Source organism: Mauremys mutica, chromosome 8 (assembly GCF_020497125.1).
Source record: "Mauremys mutica isolate MM-2020 ecotype Southern chromosome 8, ASM2049712v1, whole genome shotgun sequence".
NCBI lineage: Eukaryota > Metazoa > Chordata > Testudines > Geoemydidae > Mauremys > Mauremys mutica.
In genome coordinates this window covers 73,750,567-73,774,534 of record NC_059079.1, presented here as the reverse complement: position 1 = coordinate 73,774,534, position 23,968 = coordinate 73,750,567, and the positions used below count along the sequence as shown (strand labels likewise).

Here is a 23,968-nt window from a genome sequence, read left to right as displayed (position 1 = left end):
ATATAATTATTATATGTTTTGCACAAGGTATGCCTTGTGAAGTATCATTTTAAAAGTCTTGATCTGTTGACCATTAATATCCTGTTGAATTGTATGTGCTAGCATTGTATGGGAAGTTATAAAGTTTTGCTCTGTGTGTATTACTGAAATATGTTGTAAGGTAAGAAACACCCACAACCAACCTTTCACGAGCAACAGTGGAGGAGCCAGACCTGTTGATGGCCCATTAAGGGGAATCCACACTCACAAGGACTACCCCAGAAATAGTATACAATGGAGACCCCGAAACTGAGAGCAGGGAAACTGTTTCTTCTGTGCTCTCAGTGTCCCTTCCCACTATGAACAGCATGGAGGACATATATCCCTGATACTAATGCAGAAGGGACAAACAATGGACCTGGGGGATGAGCAAAGTAGGTGGAGGGTATGTCCTATTGGATAGGGAACTGGACTGGGACTAAGGAAACCTGGGTTTTATTATCTGCTGTCACTCGTCTGCTGGGTGACCATGGGCAAGTCACTCTCTGTGCCTCAGTTTTCCCATCTGTTAAATGGCAACAATGATATTGACCTTCTTTGTAAAGCACTTTGGAATCTACTGATGTATAGTACTATATAAGGCCTAGGTATTATTATAGATTGGGAAAAGGAGCCTTTGGGGGGAGGGAGATTGGGAGTAGAGGTTGGAGTTGTGGTGGGAGGAGAGGGAAACTGGAACTGTGTGGAGACTGGAACTGGCTGAGCAAGAAGACAAAGACTGGGACTGGAAACTAGTAGGGTGGGGGAAGTTGCCTGTGCATATATTTTTATATAAAATTAGGTTTCCATTGTGCATATATATTATGATACAATCTTTGATTATATGATCATATACTATTTTTTTTTTCACAGGGCTGCTCTGAATGTGTCAGGATTGTTTGGTAAGGAGACTGTAGCTGTAGGATTCCTTCATTTGTTGTAGAAGTTGGAAGGTGTGTAGTGAGTAAGGCCAGGCATTGCAGGAAGAAAAAAGATGGTCTTGTGATTAAGGTAGTTGAATGAAGCCCTGGATTCTATCCATACTTATCTGCCAGAAAGCGTCTGTGTGGTGTCAGGCAAGTCACTTTAGGCCATGTCTACACTACACAATTAAGTTTACCAAATTTACATTGGCATACAGCTGCTTCAGTAATTATTTCTCTTGTGTGTGTCTACACTTTTCTCCTTGTGTTGGTGGTGTACATCCTCATCAGGAGTGCTTGTATCGATTGTTCTGTCAGTCTGGGGCATTGTGGGAAGGCTTCTGAAAGCCAGTAACAGTTGACTCAAGCAGTGCACTGACAATGTGTCAACCAAACTACATCGATCTTGGGTGTATAACACTCATGAGGTGGAGTTATTAAGACGGTGGAGCAGGGCAGGTATGTTACCTGGGTTCTTTCAAAAGCTCTTGGTAACTTTTACTCTGTGCGAGGTGATGTCAGGAAATAAATCAGGGAGACACAGCCGTCCAACCGATAGATGGCTGGCACAAACAGAACAACACAAGAGTGCTTTCACTTAAAGCTAAACTTTACTTAGTCTCAAGCACTTACACACGTCCGCAACAGGTTAGTAAAACACCCCCAACCCTTGATAATTACCGAAGCTGAGTGTGGCTCTTGAGTGGCACAGCGGCAGCCCGTCTGCCAGTGGGGAACACAAGATGCATCCGGAGGGAGAACCCCTGAAAGGCCTCTTTTGAGAAATCCTGCTACCTCAAACTTTTCCCCCTTATTTATACATTAGTAATACAATGACATATACCTTAAAGAAAACTTGCTAAGCAAGCAGTTTTTAAAGGTCAAGCAAGAGGTTTCCTTATGATTGTCAATTAACCAGATGTGATTTTTTTTCAGTGTCCATGCCTTCGGACCCTGACAGACACACTCCTCGGGATACATTATAGACAAGCTTCCTGTTTTTCTAAAATACATATATCAGCAATTTTAACATTCTTAGCAGGAAGGACGTGGGGGTCAAGCTGCCCTGTCTGTGGCACCCAAAACCCCCTCTCCTCCTGCCTTGGTTATGCTAAGGCCGCTGCATGACCAATTTATAGCCTGCTGACTTGGCTTCTTTTAGCAACAAGCAATAGTGGTTCAGTACGGCCTGCTAACTTGGCTACTGTTAGCAATAAGCAATAGTGGTTTCAGGCACTTTACTTGTTTGCCAAAATCTCCCCGCACAGGTACATCTGTGAAATTTAAGTGTAGACACTTCCATAGTTAGGTTGATGTAAGTGCCTTGCATCAACCTAACTCTGTAGTGTAGACCAGGCCTTACAGCAAACTTTCGACAGGTGGTCAATCATTGTGTGTTCCTCATTTGATGGTGCCTCATTTGTGACCCTGGGTCTGATTTCCAGAAGTGCTGAACATTCTCAGCTGCAGCTGAAGTCAATGGGAACTGTGCTTTGAACATAAAAAGTGCTATGTAATGTTATGTACTCTGAAAAATCAGGCCTTAAGCAATCTCAGAGTTGGGGGGAGGGATAGCTCAGTGGTTTGAGCATTGGCCTGCTAAACCCAGGGTTGTGAGTTCAATCCTTGAGGGGGACATTTAGGGAGCTGGGGCAAAAATCTGTCCAGGGATTAGTCCTGCTTTGAGTAGGGGGTTGGACTAGATGACCTCTTGAGGTCCCTTCCAACCCTGATATTCTGTGACCCAAAATTGGTGGATACTTTTTATTCTAATCTGTGTGCATCATCTTCCCATCTGTAAAATGGGGATAAAAATGTCTCTTAATCTCAAACGGGTATAATAAAAATATATAAATTAATGTTTGTGAAGCACTCAGCTTCTATAGTGATGAGCACCATAGAAAAGCCAATGAGGAAATTAATCATTCTTTCTTCAGGTTTAAACAGGGTGCAGTAAATTAACCATGGACCATGAGGAGAAAAAAAATATTGAATAGTTGTTCATTCAGTGACCACTGTCCATCCTGTGCACTGTATGAGGCAGAGGTCCCATGGAAAACATTGTATGTGATCATATAGTTAAGACTGTATCATATGCCAAAGGGGGTCTGTGATGGGGTGTATCAGGCCCTTTGAGGCCCCCTCCTGGAGGCCTTGTGGTCCTATTACTCCCCACTCCAGAGAGGAGCAGTGGAAGTGGGTCCTCCAGGCCTGCCTAGAGAGGCCTTGTGGAAGCAGCCAATCAGAGCCCAGTAGGCTCATATAAAAGGAGCTGCAGGCCCTCCTGAGCCCATCAGTTCCTGGATGGGGCCAGAGGAATAAGGAAGGTTGGTCTGATTTGGCCAAATGAGCTTTATGGGTTGCATTTTTAAAACCTAGAAGCCAGAGGACCCAAGAGCTATAGCTTTAAAGTAATGGACAGAGGTGAAGAGGCCCAGAGAATGTAGCAGCAACCAATGAAAGGAAGTAGTATGTGGCTGCTGCTTATAAGGTCCCTGGGTTGGGACCTGGAGTAGTGGGTGGGCCTGGGTTCCCCACTGGCTAAGTGGCCTAAGTCCTGTGGAGGGGACAAAGCTCCTTTAGAAGCCTGAGCAAAGGGCTGGATTTAAAGGGCCCAAAGATGGGTCTGAAGACCCTGGTGAGGGTGAGCAATTGGTGAACTCTTTGCTACCCTGGACGGTGGGGGTTCACTTGTGATTGTGTGACTTGGTTGGAGGGCTGAGCCAGCGAAGACCCATCAAGTGAGGAGGGCAACCTGCAATGGGTGCCGGGAGTAGGAAAAGGCCAGCATTACCACATGCAGCAGCAGGAGGTACTCGAGAGGTGAGTGTTGGCTGTCACAGGGGCAAATTAAGGTTGCATAGGCAGCCTTAATTCTGGCATTTCCTAACTTTTGAGTGCTTGACTTTGCAACCTTAATGATCTTTCAATGCATGTTTTTTGTCTATTTTTATAGAAGATACACAAGTACATTAAGTATACATGGTCGGGTCAACATTTCAGATAGTCTCAACTCAGATTTTAGTCTCAATTTTATGCAGGCAGTTAAATATGTGATTGACCCTCTCCATTTGTGTGCATCCACAAATTAAATATGTCTGATTTGGTTGCACAAATACAGAGTTTTTACCAGCAGTTTATTGCATGAGTAAAATTTCAGTCACAATTTTAGAGGCCCATAAATATTTTGGGCTAACTACAACTCAGTGGAGTTTGGCCAAATTCTCTATTGGCATTGTTTTTGAAAACTGGGCCTAGAAAACTTCAAGAAGGAAGATGATGCAAAAATGTCACTAATGATGTGTTAAAGGAATATAACAAATTAGGAACAAAGAGAAAGTAAGGAAACTACATATATCAAAGGCAGAAGGATAAATGATACACATAGTTTCTTAGCAACAGGATGGTTCAGTTAGGGTGCAGAAAATAGAAGGCAGGGTGGAAACTTAGAGACAAAAGCTTTGATAGTTCTAAAACCCAATAATTTATTTCCTTCGATATTTATGCAAAAGTAGAGAATAACTTCTGAAAGTCTGAGACATTTTGTTTGGGAGTGATCAGGGCAAGGTAGAAATGCTTTAAAAGCTTTAACATTTCACCAGTGCTAGGGGGTGGGGGAAATCAGAAGTACTGTCATTTGGTGGAGAACCAAACCCAGATGGCTTACATGCCAGAACTCTTGAATGGAGCACTAAAATGAACTAAAAACCCTTTGGTCACAATACATGACAATGTGTATACAGTGTTTACAAAAATGTCAGAAGACTGTTAAGGTTGGAAAATCAAGCACTGAAAAGTTAGGGAATGCCAGAATTAGGGTTGCCTGCCTGTACTCTTCTGCCTCTATCCTCACCACCTGCTGTCTCTGTCCCCTTCTGCTGCTATCTCCCTCACCCAACTCCTGCCATTGTCCTCCTAGCTCCCTGACTCCTGCCCCATCTCTCTGTGTCCCCTGCTCCTGCTTATTCCCCCACCCCCCAGGACCTATCCTTTCCCCTTCATGGCTACTGCCCTTTTCCCCCATTCCTATCCTCCCCCATCCATGGCTCCTTCTCATTCCCCTTCCCCTCTACTCCTTTTTATTACTGTCATCCTCTATCCTCATCATCTTCCCCTCTCTGTTCCGTTCCCTCCTGCTTGCTTCTGCTACCAACCACGCTCCAAGGCTCCTATTATTCCTTGTGCATCCCGCACTGCCCTTCCCCCTCCCTGGGATTCAAATCAGGGTGCTTCCACTTCCTCCACACTTTATGACCATCAGCAAGAGGAAGCACAGGAGACAGTCTCTCTGCTCTCAGTTCCAGTACCACAGTGGCCCCCGACGGTTAGGAGAATTGCAGGGAAAGTCCTGTGATGGAGCTTACACAACTGCTCTGTGGGGAAGGTACATGTGGTCTGCCAGGCATGTAGGAGCTGTGAAGTGATGCAGAATGCTCAATGCAGAGAGACTCTTCAGTAGAATTTTGGTAAGAATTTTGCAGCTAAATACTCTGAAGATGCATGAACTGGGACTTTTTCAGAGGCTTATAAATTGGCCAGATTTGAACATATTTTTCATAGACAGCAAAAGGCATATCCCTGAAATCAGGGTGGCTCCCCTGCCAAATTTGAAGTACCTGTTCCAGAGCATGGATTGCCAGCTTCTTGATAAAACAATTATACAAGTGTTTTTTTAACATGAGCAAAACAACATATCTTCCCTAACATCGTTCTCAGAAACGGCTGGGCCATTTTAGCTGAAAGTTTAAAAAAATAAAATTGAGTCTGAGCCAGACATCTGGCATGGAAATAGCCAAACAACTATTCTTGCAGACAAAGTTATGACAATTGAAACAGTGTCTTGTCCTAGAAATCATTGGGCAACCTTAACTAAAGCATTACTCGTGCTCTGTCTAGAATAAACACTCCACAGCCCAAAGAATATGGAAAACTATATATGATTCTCTCCTTGAGTATATATGAATTTCCACAGTACTCTCCAAAATTATCCCCAAGATATTACAGGCTTGATCACAAATATTAGCAAATACAAAGCCCTCTCCCAAGTATACTCAACAACCGAAATTCCCCAAGTCTCTGGGCCAGATTCTAAAAGTGTCCTCATTTCATCTAAAGACAACTTTGCTGGTGCAAACACCAACACCTGTGATTGATTCTGTCACCTGCATGTCCAAGTGTTAAACTTATATCAACTCCATGCAGGGGTATTGCATCTTAAAAAGTGCATGCACAAGTATTTGTGTCTATATAAAAAGAAGTCAGATTGAAATCTCTTTGAAAATCACATCTTATGTGTTCCAGTTAAGAAGCTATATCTTTTATCACTGATACAGATTGCTTCATGAGTTAATGTAAATATGTAATTTACAACCTCCATAAAGTATGTAAAATACCAGTTATTCTTAAAATGTTTATGAAATGTAGTCCCTTCTAGAAAGCATATCTGCCTTATAGAAGTCTGTGGACAGGTCAAGCATGACTAGGCTTTCTGTAATTCCAAGCAAGAGTTTATAGATTTCCCATGGAAAAAAGTACTAAGGCTGAGGGCTCTCTATCTAAGGTATTTATATAATGCCAGTTACTATAGAATATAAGCAGTACAGCAGAACCGAAGACTATGACTCCTCTTACTTCTCTCCATACCCTGAAATTTCTGCCTTTCACCACCCTTCTATGGATTATGAGGGCCCAGGCAGAAAGCTGCTGATCCTAAGGGTCCTCCTGAACTGCATCTTCCCAGGCATTTCAGGCTTTGGTGGTTAGCATGGGGAGAGGCTGAATCTACAGTCTGTAAACAGGTTTTGTAACTAATGGACCACTCAGCCAACTTTTACTCTATATTCCCTTCATTCACCCCTAAATTTTTTGCTAATCAGCAAAGCACAGTAAAAATTTAAATTAAAAAAGGAAAATATAATCATGGAGCCACTGATAAAATAATCACTGATGCATTGCAAGTCTGTAGGAATGATAAGAACAAAATTGTAATGAAATACAAGTTTTCTGGTTTCATCAAGTGAAGGGGTTATCAATATCTCTGTGGAGCTCTCTGAAGCTAGCATGCCCTGCTCTGGTATGTCTGTTTATTGATGGAAGAAAAATTCTAGGTCATTGCAAGATCTTGCTCGCAAAATCATTGTTTGTTTGTGGTTATAATCAATACGTGCCGTATGGAGTTTGCCTGGGTACTAAAAAAGTTGGTTCATCACATACCCAATCAATATGGATTCATAGTATAGCTGGCAAATGTGCCTGAATTCTTTGACCACATTACTTTACTGTTAGGTAAAATACTGGACATAATCTAGGTTTAATGGAATGTTTTATTATGATGTCAATTACTTTGACTTATGAAATCAGAAGACATAGGCTAGGGAAAGAAATACTGACTATTCTGTTTGGGTTTGGTTTGTATACAAATTCAACACTTAAGCGATTCATATTCGCATAAATAGAAGCTAGTAAAATATCACATTCAATATTGACACTATTTCTTGGGTTCAAATACCAAAGAGAGATTAAGAACATTCAGACGTATTTGAATAGATTGTGTATTAATTTGCCAATGGAATTCGTTGTATAGAAGTTAGGCTAATGTATAGAATTAAAAATAGGTAGTTATAGTGGCCAAAGCCTACTAGTAAACAACAAACTATTAAATGCATACAGATAAAATAACAAACTGTAGATAGAAAAGACTTGGGGTGGTTAAGGACAATGCACTTAAACCACTTGTACAATATTTGTAAGTAATGAGAAAGCACAACTGCTCATGGGGTTAAGTATGTAAAGTAAGAAGTACAAACTGGCAGAAGTTTCTTTGGCATCAGGTATTACTTCAAAGTGCATACTGTATTTAGAATACAATTATTTGCAGTTCTGGTAACCTTATTTAAGGAAAAGCATTGCTGAGATTGTAAAGATGTAGTGAAGGGTACAAAATGGTTTAGGAACATAAATTATGAGGGAGGGATAAACAACAAATGAACAAGACCTGGCATGTATATTTTAAAAAAAGGAAACCAGGGATGTCATAAATGTACAGGACCCTTAGAAGAAATGTTAATGTACAACAGACTAATTGAAAGTGTCTGTTAGATTCTGCTACCTTTCTTCCTGAGTAATGAAATCAACAGGACTACTCATGAAGTAAGATACTCCTTAACAGGAGCAAGGATGGCAGATTTTGGCCCACAGTGTTTAATGTAATGTGCTTAAAATAATCAGTTCCTGACAGAACATATTCAGTTTTAGCAGATGGATTTTGTTATTAGGATTTGAAGTGAAATCTTCTAAGCTCAGAAATGCCTGCTGAGAATTAGCAAACAAAATATTTTCTGCCCTACTTTCTCAGCTCAGCCTTTCCTATACAACCACATGACCTAAAGAAAGCTGTGAAGCAGCAACCATTACATTGTGGTCTCATAAAAATTCTCTCAGGATTGATATGTGTTTTATGGTGCCTGCACTTTCATCTAGACCAGCCTGTTTTATTACCTTGAACAGTAACTGAAGAAAGCTATCAAATACTTCATTTTCTACCCAAGTATTTGAGTCTGTGGTATGTGTTAGAATTGTACGCAAAGATCTAAATTTCTGAATGTGCAATCGGGGGTTCCAAGAAACTGAAAGTTTATTAATTATTTTGGAGTATTGAGGGCCAAATCCACCCCTTCCATGTTAAAAGCTGTAATAGTTCCCTTGTGGAGATTTCTCCAAATCATTTGGTTGGGGGCTTGAGTTACTCTTGCTCCATTCATGAAAGGAGCTGTAAGGGCTGACTCTTGAACCTGCGGGCTCTGCAGGAGGCCGGAGCCATGTGTGGAGACTCCCCGTGGCTCTACATGAACTCTTGTCCCTGGGGTCCCCCTGGCTACACAGGTGTGCTGGAGGGACTCTTCTTCCTCCCAGCTGCAATGGGGCCAGGCACTGCAGTTTGCCTACATAGGCTGTATGACTGTTTCCATGTCCTAGGTAAATTCTGCAGATCCAGAGAGGAGACAGTTTTTTAATCCTCTTGGCCCACCCAATCTCTGATCCCTCCCCCAGTGAAAAACCTGCATCCTGTGGAGAGAGTTCTGCCAGGTTAGGAGGGCGGGCACAGAGGGAAACTGTTACAGAGATGGCTGAGCCCCCTTTCCACAAAGGAGTGTGAGACTCCCAGGCATGAAGGCATCCTACACTTCTAGAGGGAATGATGTAGCTCATATTTATTCTATAAAGTGCTAGTCAAACTATACCTTTGAGTTTAACAAACATGGGATTGAATTTCCCCCACACCAAGTAAACAACAATAAAATAATCAATCATAAAATGGCATCCTGAAAAGGAAAATTATTACTCCAGTCCTAAACTCTGCCCCACTCATAATCTTTTAAAACAGTTTGGGAGATTGCTGGGGGGGACTCTTCGTAAAATCTAGCCCAGAGCCTTTGGGATCAGATCCTGGCCACCATTAAATCTGCTTTTTACCACTCCAGTCAGAGTGGGTAGGGCGAATTGGGGTGACAGCTCCGAGCCCTATGCTTTGGAGGGGCCCCGCACTTCTATAAAATTGGGATTGTCGTGATATTTAGCCCTTTGTCCCACGTCTCAATCGATGTATGATCAGGATGCCATTTGTCCTGATATTCAGGTGAGGAGGAGGGCTGTGATGTGAGGCAGAAGGTGGATGGGCGAGCAGGGTGAGGAGGTGAGCGGCAGGCAGGCAACAGACAATGAGGAGGAGAGCAGCAGTCAGGCGGATGGGGGTGGTGGTGCACCAGACAGACAGCGAGGAGACTAGCGGGGAGGAGGGCAGGTGGGTGAGGAGGCAAGCGACAAGTGGGCGGAGGGGGGTGAGGTGGTGAGCACCGGGTGGGTGCACCAGGCAGACAGAGAGGAGACTAGTGGGGAAGCTGATTTGTCCTGGGCTCCGCATCCCCTTAGGGATGGCCCTGACTCCAGCACAGCTTAGCATGCTTAACCTGTCCTAGGTGGCTAGCTGAAGGTTCCCTATGAATAGGAGAATCTTCTGGTGGTGCCAAGCTGGAATAGCCAGCCCTGCTACCCTCCCTTATAACTTCTGTTGCAGGAGACTTGCCTGAAAGGAAGGGGGCATGGTTGGAATGCTGCTGGGCTCTAGTGATCCTTGCTAGTGATTTAGAGCTCCCCTAAGTCTGCCTTGAGTTACAGCATGGGTTGACTTGGCTGTGTGTGTGTGAGAGAGAAAGAGAGTAAAAGTGGTGTACAGCTCCTTTGCCCTTCCCTTAGGTTGGGCACTTGGGCCTCTATTTTTTTATCCTAAGATGATCTTTTGATGGCTGTGGGATGTATGCTGAGGTAGGTGAAATTCACTCTTGCACAGGGGGCCAACACAAGACCTGTGCTTCTCTTAAATCCCATTTAAACCATAAAAATGGGATTGAAGTTGCATGTAGGCTTTGTGCTGGGCTTCTATGTGGGGGAGAAATTGACTGGATGTTACCCGCATGGATGAATGGTTTAATGTGGTGCCATAGATGCACTTAAAATAAATTAAAAAAAAAATCAGTCATGAAATGGACTGACAGCCAAAGTGAGAAATCTGAGACGACTATGCTCATTTTTGGGGGTTTAGTCAGCAGAGAGACTGCTGCATTTTGAGTAGACTGAAGATGCATTAAGAAATGATTAGGCAGCCCAGTGAACAATTCTCAGATAATAAAAGCATGAATTAAATATTCTGTGTAAGTTGCGTTGTCCCATAATTAAAAAACTTAGCATGGCTGTGGAGATGAAGAAAGGGGACCTTTCTAATGTCCTTTTATGCAGTTTCATGGGCAGCTCTGAATCAAATATGATTGCCTAGATATAGGGCTTACTAAATTAAGTTCTGCGACTATGGTCTGGTATAGTGAATTAGCAAATGATCACATAACTATCACTAATAAAGATAAACCATTGAGCTAGTATTGGGAAATACAGAGAGGCTGGGAAAGTTGTAGGATCTGCAATAGATTGAAGATGGAAAAATACAAAAGATGAAGGAGAAAACATTGAAATTCTAGAAAGCAATATTGATCAAATACAGGACATCCTATACACTTAGATGAGTAAACTAGTTAGTGTTACAATGGAGAATGAGGCATGGGCAGTGGGGAGGCTGTTAAATAACTACATATGTTTAAGAATACCATGATGTGAATATATACAGACATTGGGAAGGATGGGGAGCCTTAGAGTGCAACTCTAAGCCCTTTGGTTGATTAATGAGAGGTTCTCATGGGCTTGAAGAAAATCCTATCTAGTTCTCGGCTGGAAGCAATATGACTTCTCCTGATATCACTACTGGCCTGTATTTCTGATGGAGTGATGTATTTTTATACTCTGGTCTCCAGGATGTCTCTCTGGTTTTTGTGGGAGTGGAATGTTGGGTGTGCAGCCATGGTGGGGAAGCACTGTTCATTGTATTCCCAAAACACAGTTTCAATTGGTTCAGTGCCTGTGCTTAGTGCTCAGCTTCCTACTTTGCCTGAGATACCTGGATCAAATGGAGAGCAAAGCACAGATCAGATGCACTTAACCCCAGCATCTCCCTGGGACAGACTAGACATCCCTTTCATACAGGGGAACACTTGTAGAAATCCTAAGATTATAAGAAGACATATGATGGGAAGAAAAAGAAATGTATGAAACAAAGAGAAGAAAGAAGTCACCTGGGATTAATCAAAGAGGAAGAAACCTTCTTGAGGACCAAGGGAAGAAGAAAGGCAGTAGAAGGATAGGTGGATGGATTAGAGCTAGCAGATGGAAGGATAAAAATGGGAGAATTGTGGAGGGGAAGGAAGGGTGGAGAAAGTTAAGCAAGGAAAAAGGGGCACAGAAACACAGAGTGGTAAAAGGGGAGAAGAGAAGGAGGAAGTCAGAGAGCAAAGGGAAAAAATAGGCAGTGGGAGGAAACCTGATGGAGAAAGGGAGAGAGAGCAGATTAAAATGAAGGGGACAAAGCAAGTAAAATATGGGGTGGGGAAATATTAAGATACAGGAAAAAACAAGGTAACAGTTATCTGAAATGAATCTGTTTATGAACCAGTATGTCTCACATTCAGTTCACTGCACTGAAATTCACTGATGATAGTTTGGACTAAGGAATTACAGTCCGCATAAGAGCATGACAAAGATCAGAGCTCCGTAGAGAGACACAATGGTGGCTAGGGAGAATACACTAACTAAAGCCACCAGCAAAACATTTGGCAGTAACATAGGCACTGAAAGGCTTTGTGGTGAATTTACAAAGGTGAAAGTTATTTTGGCAATCTAAGTCTTTAATGTCCTCTCATTTACAATGTTACAGCATGTGAAATTACAGTCACAAAATTACTGGAAGGACTTTGCAGTCATCATAAAAGTACAACAGAAGACAACCTTGTCTACACTTACCAGAGGATCGAGGCTGTGGTGATCGATGCATCACTGTGCGACTTAGGGGGTCTAGTGAAGACCTGCTAAATCGACTGCCGATCACTCTCCCATCTACTCCTGTACGCCACCTGATTGAGAAGAGTAAGGAGAGTCAGTGGGAGAGCATCTCCCATTGAAGTCGCGTAGTGTGGGCCCTGTTGTAAGTAGATCTAAGCTATGTTGATTTGAGTTCTGCTATTCACATTACTCAAATTGCGTAGCTTAGATCTACTTTTCCTTTAGTGTAAATAAGAGATCTCTGTAGTCAGAGATCTTTAGTGCTAAATTGGTCTAGATATTACTTGGTTCTGCCATAAGTGCAGGGGACTGAACTATAGATGACCTCTTGAGGTCCCTTCCAGTCCTATGCTTCTATTACTTTATGATTCTAAATATTGAGGAAAAAGTGAGAAATATTTGAGTGTGCCCCAGAGACAGAGAAAGACAAAGAAATATTTTTCCTTTGTACCTGTATTATACATATTATATCTGTCTGAATCCACCTTTACAATACATCTCTCTCTCTTGCTGTCTCTCTTTGCATACCATTTTCTAAAACAACAGCAAATGCACTACCTGGCAAAAAGAAATAGTTTGTGACCTAAATACAGGCAATATTTATACTACATTTTGTCTGGTTGGCTAGAAGCCCCACATCCAGTAACATCAGTGTTTAAAATAGTCTGGTTTGAGCTGTCTCAGAGATACCAAAGGAAATTCTGAACCAATTAGATTCAGACCAAAGAGAGGAGCAGATACACTGATATATATGAAAGAACAGATTCATACCAATGAGCAATTTGGCACAATATTTCAAAGAAAGGAGAGATGAGTTACAAATGAGAGGACTTGTCCACAAGCAAGTCAGGCACAAAAGATGATTGAAACATGGAAATAAATGTTTAAGGCAGTACCAGAAACAAATTCACACTAGCTCAGGAGGGATCTAAGAATATATTTAAGGAAGGGGAAAATCACAGCTGCAAGAGCAGATCATACTCTCAGGAAAATCCCATGGAGTGTGAGGAAAATGCAGAATATGCACTGGAAAAATACCAGTTCTTTTATTTTCAGAACCACTCTGTCCCCATTCTGACTCCAGTGAATAGTTTGGGCTCAGCAGAGGGGAGCCTGGGTGGGCAGAGAGGATGGAGGCTTATCAGAGAGAGGGTCACAATCTGTGATGTTATTCCTCTTCAAACATCCCCCCCTTAAATAGCCATACAGTCCACAAGTGGTATTTCCCTCTGTAAGATAATACTGATTTCTGAGAATTTCTTCTCCACACTATAACACCACTCCCCTTCACAAACATATTCCCTAAGGGAGAGAGGGAAGTGGGCAGGCAGGAAACCAGTGGATACAGGGATCCTGAGGGAGCCTGCTACACGTAAGAAGGGGATTGGGGAAGTAGTGTGGGCCTCTGTCCAAAAGCATTGACCCTCTGGTGGTTTTCCCATGGATCTCAGAACATCTGTGGGGTTAGAGGATCGTGGTCCAGCCCACTCTACAGTAGGACAAACTCAGGAAGTTTTTTGGCCCCTATAAAAGTTTTTCCTGCATAAGGCATAATTTTGCCCGTGGTTGATGGCTGCCTTTTTCATGTTATAATCCAGTGTGTGGATTGACTTGTTTTAATTCTGAATAAGGCAAATCAAGTTGTAGACAACAAAATACAAGATATAGAGTAGCACCCACCAGCAGCCAGCACCTCCCTTTCCCTCTCAGTGCCTCCTGCCCACCGGTGCCCCACTGGTCAACTCTTCTCCCTCCCTCCTAGCGCCTCCTGCCCACCGTGGATCATCTGTTCTGCGGCATGCAGGAGGTGTGGGGGGGGGGGAGGAGCAGGGATGGGGAATGCTCGGGGGAGGGGATGGAACAGAGTGGGAAGAGGCAGGGTGGGAATAGGAAAGGCAGGGGTGGGGTTTTGGGGAAGGGGTAGAGTGGAGGTGGGGCCTGGTGTGGAGCAGGGGCAAGAAGAAGCAGGGCAAGGGTGGGGTCTTGGGGGAAGGGATTGGATGGGGATGGGGCCTGAAGTGGAGCAGGAGTTGAGCACTCCCTGGGCAAGGAGGAAGCCAGCACCTGTGCCTCAGAGCACTGGCTCAACCCTTCCAATATCCCATCTCTTGCCATGGATATCTCTGATGCTTCAGAGGAAGGGGAGATCAAAACTACAGCCCAACATTCATTAAAAGGTCTTACCAGTGCCTTGTCCAATGGCATTAATACTTCTCTATCTCTAGTGGAAATGCCTCACTTAAAATATCCTAGGATTGCATTTGCCTTTTTTGCAGCCACATGACATTGGTAGCTCATAGATAAAGCTAAGATTTTGTCACAGGTATTTTTAGTAAAAGTCACAGACAGGATGTGGGCAATAAACAATAAATCTGGGGAGCCCAAGCCCCAGAGTGTGGGGCTGACAGCCAAAGACCAGCCACCTGGGGCTGACAGCCAGAGCCCCGACACCCAGTGCTGAAGTCATGGAGGTCATGTAAAATCACAGAATCCTTGATGTCCATGACCGACCCATAGCCTTACTCATAGTCATCCTGTGATCGACCAACACACCCACATCTCTCTCCTACTCTGTTGCTTTGAGCTGATAAGCCCCCAGCTTGTATCAGAAATTATTTTTATTAGACCCGAAGTGCATATCCTTACATTTTGCACTATTGAATTTCATCTCATTTCTGTTATTCCAGTTTTCAAGGTCATCCAGATATTTCTTTACAACATTCCAATCCTCCTCTGTGTCAGCAATGCCTCCCAACTTTGTATCCTTAGCACATTTCATTAAGACCAGGGGTCAGCAATCTACAGCACGCGTGCCAAAGGTGGCATGTGAGCTGATTTTTGATGGCACGCGGGGCAGGCTGAGCCACTCAGCCCGCCGCCGCTCTGGGGTTCCTGCTGCTGGCCCCTTGCCAGCCAGGGTCCCGCTGCCACCGCCGGTCCCACTCAGCACCCGCTGCTGGCCTGGGGGAAGGAACCCCAGGCTGGTGGTGGGCTGAGATCCCAGCTGGCAGGAGCCAGCAGCCGAAACCCCAGAGCAGCGGCGGGCTAAGCTGCTCAGCCCGCCGCCGCTCTGGGATTCCCGCTGCTGGCCCCTTGCCAGCCGGGGTCCCACTCAGCACCTGCTGCTGGCCTAGAGGAAGGAACCCCAGGCTGGCAGCAGGCTGAGACACCAGCTGGCAAGGAGCCAGTGGTGGAAACCCCAGAGCGGCAGCAGGCTGAGCGGCGGTGGGCTGAGAAGCTCTGGGGTTCCCGCTGCTGGCCCCTTGCCAGCCAGGGTCCCACTCAGCACCCGCTGCTGGCCTGAGGTTCTGTCCCCCGATGCTGGTAGTGCGCTGACACCCCATCTGTCAAGGAGCTGGTGGTGGAAACCCCAGAGCGGTGGTGGGCTGAGCCACTCAGCCCGCCGCCGCTCTGGGGTTCCCGCCGTTGGTTCCTTGCCAGCCAGGGTGCCCCCCGCCGCAGCCCCACTCAGCACCTGCTGCTGGCCTGGGGGACAGAACCCCAGGCTGGCAGCGGGCTGAGACTCCAGCTGGCAGGAGCTGGTGGTGGAAACCCCAGAGCGGTGGTGGGCTGAGCCACTCAGCCTGCTGCTGCTCTGGGGTTCTGGCTGCTGGACCCTTGCCAGCCGGGGTCCCCTCCGCAGCCCCACTGACCTTGTTTCCAGTTGGAGTTCCAGCGCAGGTCCCCTGCCAGACAGGATCCAGGCTTCCGGCCCTGCTCAGCCCTACCAGCCGTCAGCTCCACTCACCTCAGCTGCCGATCTGGGGTTCCAGCCACTGACCTCCTGCCAGCCGGTTATCAACTTATAACTCAGAAGCCTGTGTGCAGCTTAAAGTATCTAAATAGGTGCCACCAGACATTGGAAAACTCAGCAAGGAAAAGCAAGGGCAAGGATCACACTACACTAATAAGATCTGCATTTTAATTTAATTTTAAATAAAGCTTCTGAAACATTTTGAAACCCTTGTTTACTTTACATATAACAGTAGTTTGGTTATATATTATAGACTTATAGTGAGACCTTCTAAAAAATGTTCAAATGTATTACTGGCACGCAAAGCCTTAAATTAGAGTGTATACATGAAGACTCGGCACACCACTGCTGAAAGGTTGCCAACCCCTGATTAAGACACTCCTTCTTTTTGTGCCAAAGTCGTTAATAAAAATATTGTATAAGATTGAGTCAGATATGTAAAGTTATATCCCTCTCTTGGGTAAAAAATGACAGAGGAATATTATTTAGGCTCATGACATATTCTCCTGACACCAAGACACAGATTTTATACTGGTATAATTATTTCAGTTAGGAGTGTAATTTTTTTTTAACCAAAATTGTTATACCAGTGAATCTCCTAGTGTGGGTGCCATTATATCCATATACTGGTGTCTTATACTGGTTTAGCTTCTTCCCTTCCTGTACAGGAATATGCTATACCTATATAAGCACTTTTATACTGGTATAATTATATCCACTTTAGAGAATTTGCACTGTTTTAACAATGCCGGTATCATTAAAGGAATACTAAATACTGTGTATGTAGACAAGGCCTAAATGGGCCTGTGTCTGTAAGTGGTGCATGCATGTAATATCCATTAACTTCAATAAGAGTTGGGCATATACAGCAGCTGAAGATTTGGGCCCAATATGTTATCATTGGATGGTTTTGCCTTAGGGTCAGATTCTGATATTCTGCTCATGTTGAATAATACATTGAGTTGAAGTCAGTGGAACCACTAATAGTATAAGATGATGTTCATTGTGAGTAAGGGTATTAGAATCTGGTTCTTAATGGGGTCTACTTTTAAAAATTGCAAAATGTTAACCAATTGATACTGAAGTGCTGCTTCTCAGCCTCTGCCTTTTACTGGAAAAAACAATGTTACTAGAGATCCAGTCCTGAAGTCCTTCCTCAGTGGGAGTTTCTCCTGAATAAGGACTGCAGGACTGGCTCTGCATTACCAAGTGTATCATCTCATAGAGATAACTAAAGTTATCATGACCATCACAAAATTTTATTTTGATTTAAATCTACCCAGGGGACATTTAATCAGAACATACTCAATTTCACTATCTCAGTTAAAAGCAGAAGTGTAGTCAGTACACAGTTGTGTAAATCTAATATTTTAAGAAAGGATGCTATATTTATGTACACATTACTGTAGACAGTGCTGCAGTGTGGGATTAATCTGTAAAATAGGAATAACAATATTTATGTGTATTGTGAGTCTTAAATCTAATGGTCAGAATTTGGGTGTCATTGGGAATTATAGGTAATCAGAATTTTTGAAAATCAGGGGACAGATTTTCAGAAGAGCTCAGCACCCAAACTTGCATTGATCAATGGGAAGGAAAAATTATTAAATGCATGCAAAAATGGCACACAGTATTTTATGTATGTGTCACTCATAGACTCACATTTTATTTCAAAATCTGTCATATCCTGCCAGACTTTTGGTCTTTGGTCCTAAATCCATTGAATAACATCATGATCATAGTAACTCATCTGGTAATGTTCTATATGTGGTCTTGTTAATGCCTCATATGTTATTGATAAAATAACTTCAAATTTCAAAAATTAAAAATGGTTAATATTAATTTTCACTTCTAACATGCCTTTTATTGGAGGAGCTCAAAATACTGTGATAACATTTTTCAAATGGAATCATAGAAATGTAGGACTGGAAGATACCTTGTTAAGTCATTTAGTCAAGTTGCCTGCACAGAGTCAGGACTAAGTGTTATCTAGACCATCCCTAATAGGTGTTTTTCTAACCTGTTCTTAAAAACCTCCAGTGGCACACAGTATTTTATGTATGTGTCACTCATAGACTCACATTTTATTTCAAAATCTGTCATATCCTGCCAGACTTTTGGTCTTTGGTCCTAAATCCATTGAATAACATCATGATCATAGTAACTCATCTGGTAATGTTCTATATGTGGTCTTGTTAATGCCTCAGATGTTATTGATAAAATAACTTCAAATTTCAAAAATTAAAAATGGTTAATATTAATTTTCACTTCTAACATGCCTTTTATTGGAGGAGCTCAAAATACTGTGATAACATTTTTCAAATGGAGTCATAGAAATGTAGGACTGGAAGATACCTTGTTAAGTCATTTAGTCAAGTTGCCTGCACAGAGTCAGGACTAAGTATTATCTAGACCATCCCTAATAGGTGTTTTTCTAACCTGTTTTTAAAAACCTCCAGTGACAGAGATTCCACAACCCACCTAGTTAATTTGTTCCAGTACTTAACTATCCTTACAGTTAGGAAGTTTTTTCTAATATCTGACCTAAATCTCCCTGACAGCAAGGATGCTGGAACAATTTGTATGGTGGGGGTTGTAACCCCTATATATGATGGAAACTGCCTCAAGCCAGCACCACTAGTTCCAGCACCTATGCCTGACAGTAATTTAAGCCCATTACTTCTTGTCCTGTCCTCAGTGGCTAAAGAGAACAATTTGTCACCCTTCTCTTTATAACAACCTTTTCTGTACTTGAAGACTGTTATTGTGTCCCCCCTCAGTCTTTTCTTCTCCAGTTTTTTCCATCTTTCCTTGTAGGTCATGTTTTCTAGATCTTTTGTCATTTTTGTTGCTCTCCTCTGGACTTTCTTCAATTTGTCCATATCTTTCCTGAAGTGTGGTGCTCAGAACTGGACACAATACTCCAGATGAGGCCTTATCAGTGCTGAGTAGAGTGGAACAATTACTTCTTGTGTCCTGCTTACAACACTTCTGCTCATACATCCCACAATTATGTTGACCTATATTTAGTTTGTGATCTAGTATAGCCCCGTCTTTTCCTGCAGTACTGCTTCCAAGGCAGTCATTTCCCATTTTGCATATGTGCAATTGATTTTTCCTTCTTAAGTGCAGTACACTGCATTCTTCCCTATTGAATTTACTTCTGTTTAATTCAGACCATTTCTCCAGTTTGTCAAGATCATTTTGAATTCTAATCCTGTCCTCCAAAGCACTTGCAACCCCTCCTAGCTTGGTATCATCTGAAAACTTTATAAGTGTACTGTCTATGCCATTATCCAAATCATTTTTGAAGATATTCAATAGAACCAGACCCAGGACAGATCCCTGCAGGACCCCACTCAATATGCCCGTCCAGCTCGATTGTGAACCATTGATAACTACTCTCTGAGAATGGTTTTCCAGACAGTTGTGCATCCACTTTCTAGTAGATTCATGTAGGCTTTATTTCTCTGGTTTGTTTATGAGATCATGTGAGACAGTATCAAAAGCCTTAATAAAGTTGAAATATATGACACCACCTGCTTCTCCCCATCCACAAGGCTTGTTACTCTGTCAAAGAAGCATATTAGCTTGGTTTGACTTGACTTGTTCTTGACAAATCCACATTGACTGTTGCTTATTACCTTACTATCTTCTAGGTGGTTACAAATTGATCATTTGATTATTTGCTCCATTATCTTTCCAGGTACCAAAGTTAAGATGACTGGTCTATAATTCCCTGGGTTGTCCCTATTCCCGTTTTTATAGATAGGTACTATATTTGCCCTTTTCTAGTCCTCAGGTATCTCTCCATTCCTCTAATGAGTTCTCAAAGATAATTGCTAATGACTCAGAGATCTCTTCAGTCAGTTCCTTAAGCATTCTCGGATGTGTTTCATCAGGCCCTGCCAATCTGAAGACATGTAACTTGTCTAAGTAATTCTTAACTTGTTCTTTTTCTATTTTACCCTCAGATCCTGCCCCATTTACACTTTTGTTCTCTATGTTAGTTGTCTGATCCTTGCTAACTTTTGTGGTGAAAACTGAAACAAAAAAGAAAAGAACATAAGAATGGCCAGAGTTGGTCAGACTAATGATCCATCTAGCTCAATATCCTGTCTTCTGACAGTGGCCAATGCCAAGTGCTTCAAAGGGAATGACTAGAACAGGTAATCAACAAATGATCCATCCCCTGTCACCCATTCCCAGCATCTGGCATACAGAGGCTAGGGATGTTTAACTTCAGCTATTGCTGCATTTTCTGTTATTGTCTTTCCCTCCTCATTTAGTAATGGGCCTATCCTGTCCCTGGTCTTCCTCTCGCTTCCCATATATTTGTAAAATGCTTTCTTGTTACCATTTATATTCCTAGCTAGTTTAATCTTGCTTTGTGCCTTGGCCTTTCTAATTTTGTCCCTATATGCTTGTGTTTTTTATACATATATTCATCCTTTGCAATTTGACCTACTTTCCACTTCTTGTTTGACTCTTTTTGAGTTTCAGGTCACTGAAGATCTCCTGGTTAAGCCCAGGTGGCCTCTTACCATACATCCTATCTTTCCAATGCATTGGTTTAGTTTGCTCTTATACCCTTAATAATATCTCTTTAAAAAATGCCAACTCTTTGGAACTAATTTTTCCCTTAGACTTGCTTCCCACGGGATCTTACCTACCAATTCTCTGAGTTTGCTGAAGTCTGCCTTCTTGAAATCCATTGCCATTGTTCTGTTGTTTTCCCTCTTACTATTCCTTAGAATCATGAACTCTATCATTTCATGGTCACTTTCACCCAAGCTGCCTTCCACCTTCAAATTCTCAACTAGTTCCTCCCTGTTTGTCAGAATCAAATCCAGAATAGCCTCTCCCCTAGTTACTTTCTCCACCTTCTGTCTCTAATGCATTTCAATAACTTGTTGGATAATCTGTGCCCTGCAGAATTATTTTCCCAACAAATGTCTGGGTATTTGAAGTCCCCCATCACCACCAAGTCCTGTATTTTAGTTTATTTTGTTAGTTGTTTAAAAAAGTCTCATCCACCTCTTCTTCCTGTTTAGGTGGTCTTTAGTAGACTCTGCCATGACATGACCCTTGTATTTTACCCCTTTTATCTTTACCCAGAGACTTTCAACAGGTCTGCTTCCCACTAGTCTCAAACTCAGTGCAAGTATATACATCTTTGATGTACAAGGCAACAACTCCTCCCTTTTCCCCCTGCCTGTACTTCCTGAACAAGCTGTACCCTTCTATACCAATATTCCAGTCATATGAATTATTCCAAGAAGTTTCTAGAATGCCAGTTATGTGGCATATTTGTGATTATTCACTTGTATTTCTAGTTATTCCTGTTTATTCCACATACTTCTTGCATTAATATACAGACATCTAAGATGTTTATTAGATTCCCCCTAATATATTCCCTCTTGTCTCTCTTTTGTCCATCCTGCAGTTTCCCATGTTCCCCCCAGATTCTGACCCTTTGCCCAGATATCCATTTTTTGGACTTACCTGTGGGTTTTTTCTCCTGCCCCCATCAAACCTAGTTTAAAGCCTGCCTCACTAGGTTAGCCAGTCTGTATCCAAAGATACTCTTCCCCTTACTTGACAGGTGGACCCCATCTTTGCTCAACAGTCCTTCTTAGAACAAGATTTGATAGTCAAGGAAGCTGAAGCCCTCCTGGTGACACCATCCATGCAGTCATGTATTTACTTTCAGGATATGTCTGTCTCTACCTGGATCCCTACCCTCAACTAGAAGGATCCTTCACCCTCACCCCCAGAGTCCTGTAGTCACTACTGATATGCTCAGGTCATACCTCACAGTATCATTAGTGCCCACCTGGATGAGCAGCATGGTGTAGTAGTCAGAGGGCTGGATGATCCTTGGCAATCTTTCGGTAATGTCTCGGCTATGGGCCCCTGACAGGCAGCACACCCACCCCAGGATGCAAGGTCAGGCCTGCAGATGGATGCCTCTGTCCCCTTTGGAAGGGAATCACCAACCACCACCTCCCTTCATTTCCTCTTGGCCACAATCCTCCCAGCCTTGGCTATGGCTTCTTCTCTTCCACCCTTGTAGGAGATTCCTCGTCCCTTTTTTCCAGAGCAGCATGTTGTCTTTTTTTCATCTCTGTGGATGGGTAGGTTGCAAAATCCATACTTAGGTAACTCCCCCCCGCCCCCCCCAAAAAAAATCTGGAGCCAGATTTTCAAAAGAGCTTTTCTCCCATTTGGGCACATATCTGAAGGGGACAGATTTTCAAACATGCTGACCACACAGAAGCACCCACTGGCCTTCCTGGTCTGAATAGGCCTAATTTGTCTAATTTTCAAAAATAAGCATGTTTGGGTGCCTCCCAGCAGTGACTACTGAAGTCAATGGAATCTGTTGGTTTGAAAATGAGGCCACTTATTTAAGTCCCTATATTTGGATGTAGGAACCTAACTTAGATGGCCATTATAAAAACAACAACTCTTGACCCTAATGATCCCGATGAAGTGGGTATTCACCCATGAAAGCTCATGCTCCAATACGTCTATAAGGTGCCACAGGACTCTTTGCTCCTTTGTGTGTCCTGTACACATTGATCAAAATATAACCATTGCACCATTGGCTGTGATTTTGTCAGTTCTGATAAACTATGTGAACTTGAGTCTTGCTGGTACTTGAATATGAGTCTAAAAGGAGTAGTGGAAAACAAATGCAACTACTATTTCTTCTCCTGAACCTCTCCCTACAGTTCTAGTTTCATTCACCTCACTGTTTTCCTGTATATTATTATGTAAAATAAACTGAAGCCCATGTTAAATAATCTCATAATTCATGGGTGTAACTTGCAAAATTCAACCAGTGGAGCTACTGGCAGGGTAGGACTGTTACAGCAGTGGTTGAGGGGATCAAGGAAGGAGAGACATCAGTGAGAGGAAATAATCCCTAAAAGAGTGGGGAGGGTAATGCAGCAAGAATGAATTAAAGGGAGGCAGAGAAGACGGTCTTCAAGAAGGAAGGCAACATAACTGTAGAAGTGCACTGATAGAACCAGCTGTAAGCAAAAAAACACTGGGGGAGGGGAGTGCGTGCTTTTCAGAGTGTGCTGATTTAACACTCATGAGCTGATGCATTCTAGCTCTGCAGCAGCAGCAGTAGGACTAGAAGTCTAGGCAACTCAGCAGTGAGACTGGCTAGGAAGGCAGTTCATTCTCTGTTTTCCCCTCTCGCACCTAGAATGAGGAGAGGGAAAGAGGCCAAAAAACCATTCTGTATCCCTTTCCTATGACAAGCTGCTGCCTTGCTTTTGTTTGGGGCCCCACAGCTTGCCCTGGCGGTGGCCTTGTGGGTAGAAAGACAGGCAGGAATTCATGTTGGTAAATATGAGAAGGCTTCTTCCCCATCCCCTATATCCAGGGCCAATCGGGGGAGGGGGTGGGGGCAGGAGGGCCATTTGGCCTGGGCCTCAAGCTCAAAGGGGGCCTCAGATTTAGACATTTGTTATTTTTTGGCATTTGATAAGTTTTGCAACTTGTTTTTATGCGCATCCCTATAGAATAAAAATGTGACACACACTCAGCTTAGAGTTGCAAATTTAAGCAAACAGGAGATGTGATTTGGTAAAAGACTTATTTTTTGTTAACTATTATCGATTTTGTCGTATTAAAGAGTTTAAAATGTTCATAAATATTAATAAAAATATATCAGTTCTGATGGTACAAGATTAGACCATGATGAATGTCTCCCCTCAGATCAGCTGATTATATAAACAAACCAATACTAGTGGCTGGTCAGGGCCCCCAAAACTGGAATTGGCCTGGGCCTCTATGGACCTCTGAGAGGGCCTGC

The 23,968-nt window shown here is 42.9% G+C and overlaps 1 protein-coding gene across 12 annotated transcripts in view; it reads left to right on the top strand.

Moving 5' to 3' along the window:
* Positions 1–23,968, top strand: part of LOC123375395 (protocadherin alpha-C2-like) — a 334,194-nt gene that overhangs the window by 206,011 nt on the left and 104,215 nt on the right. The window lies entirely within an intron of this gene.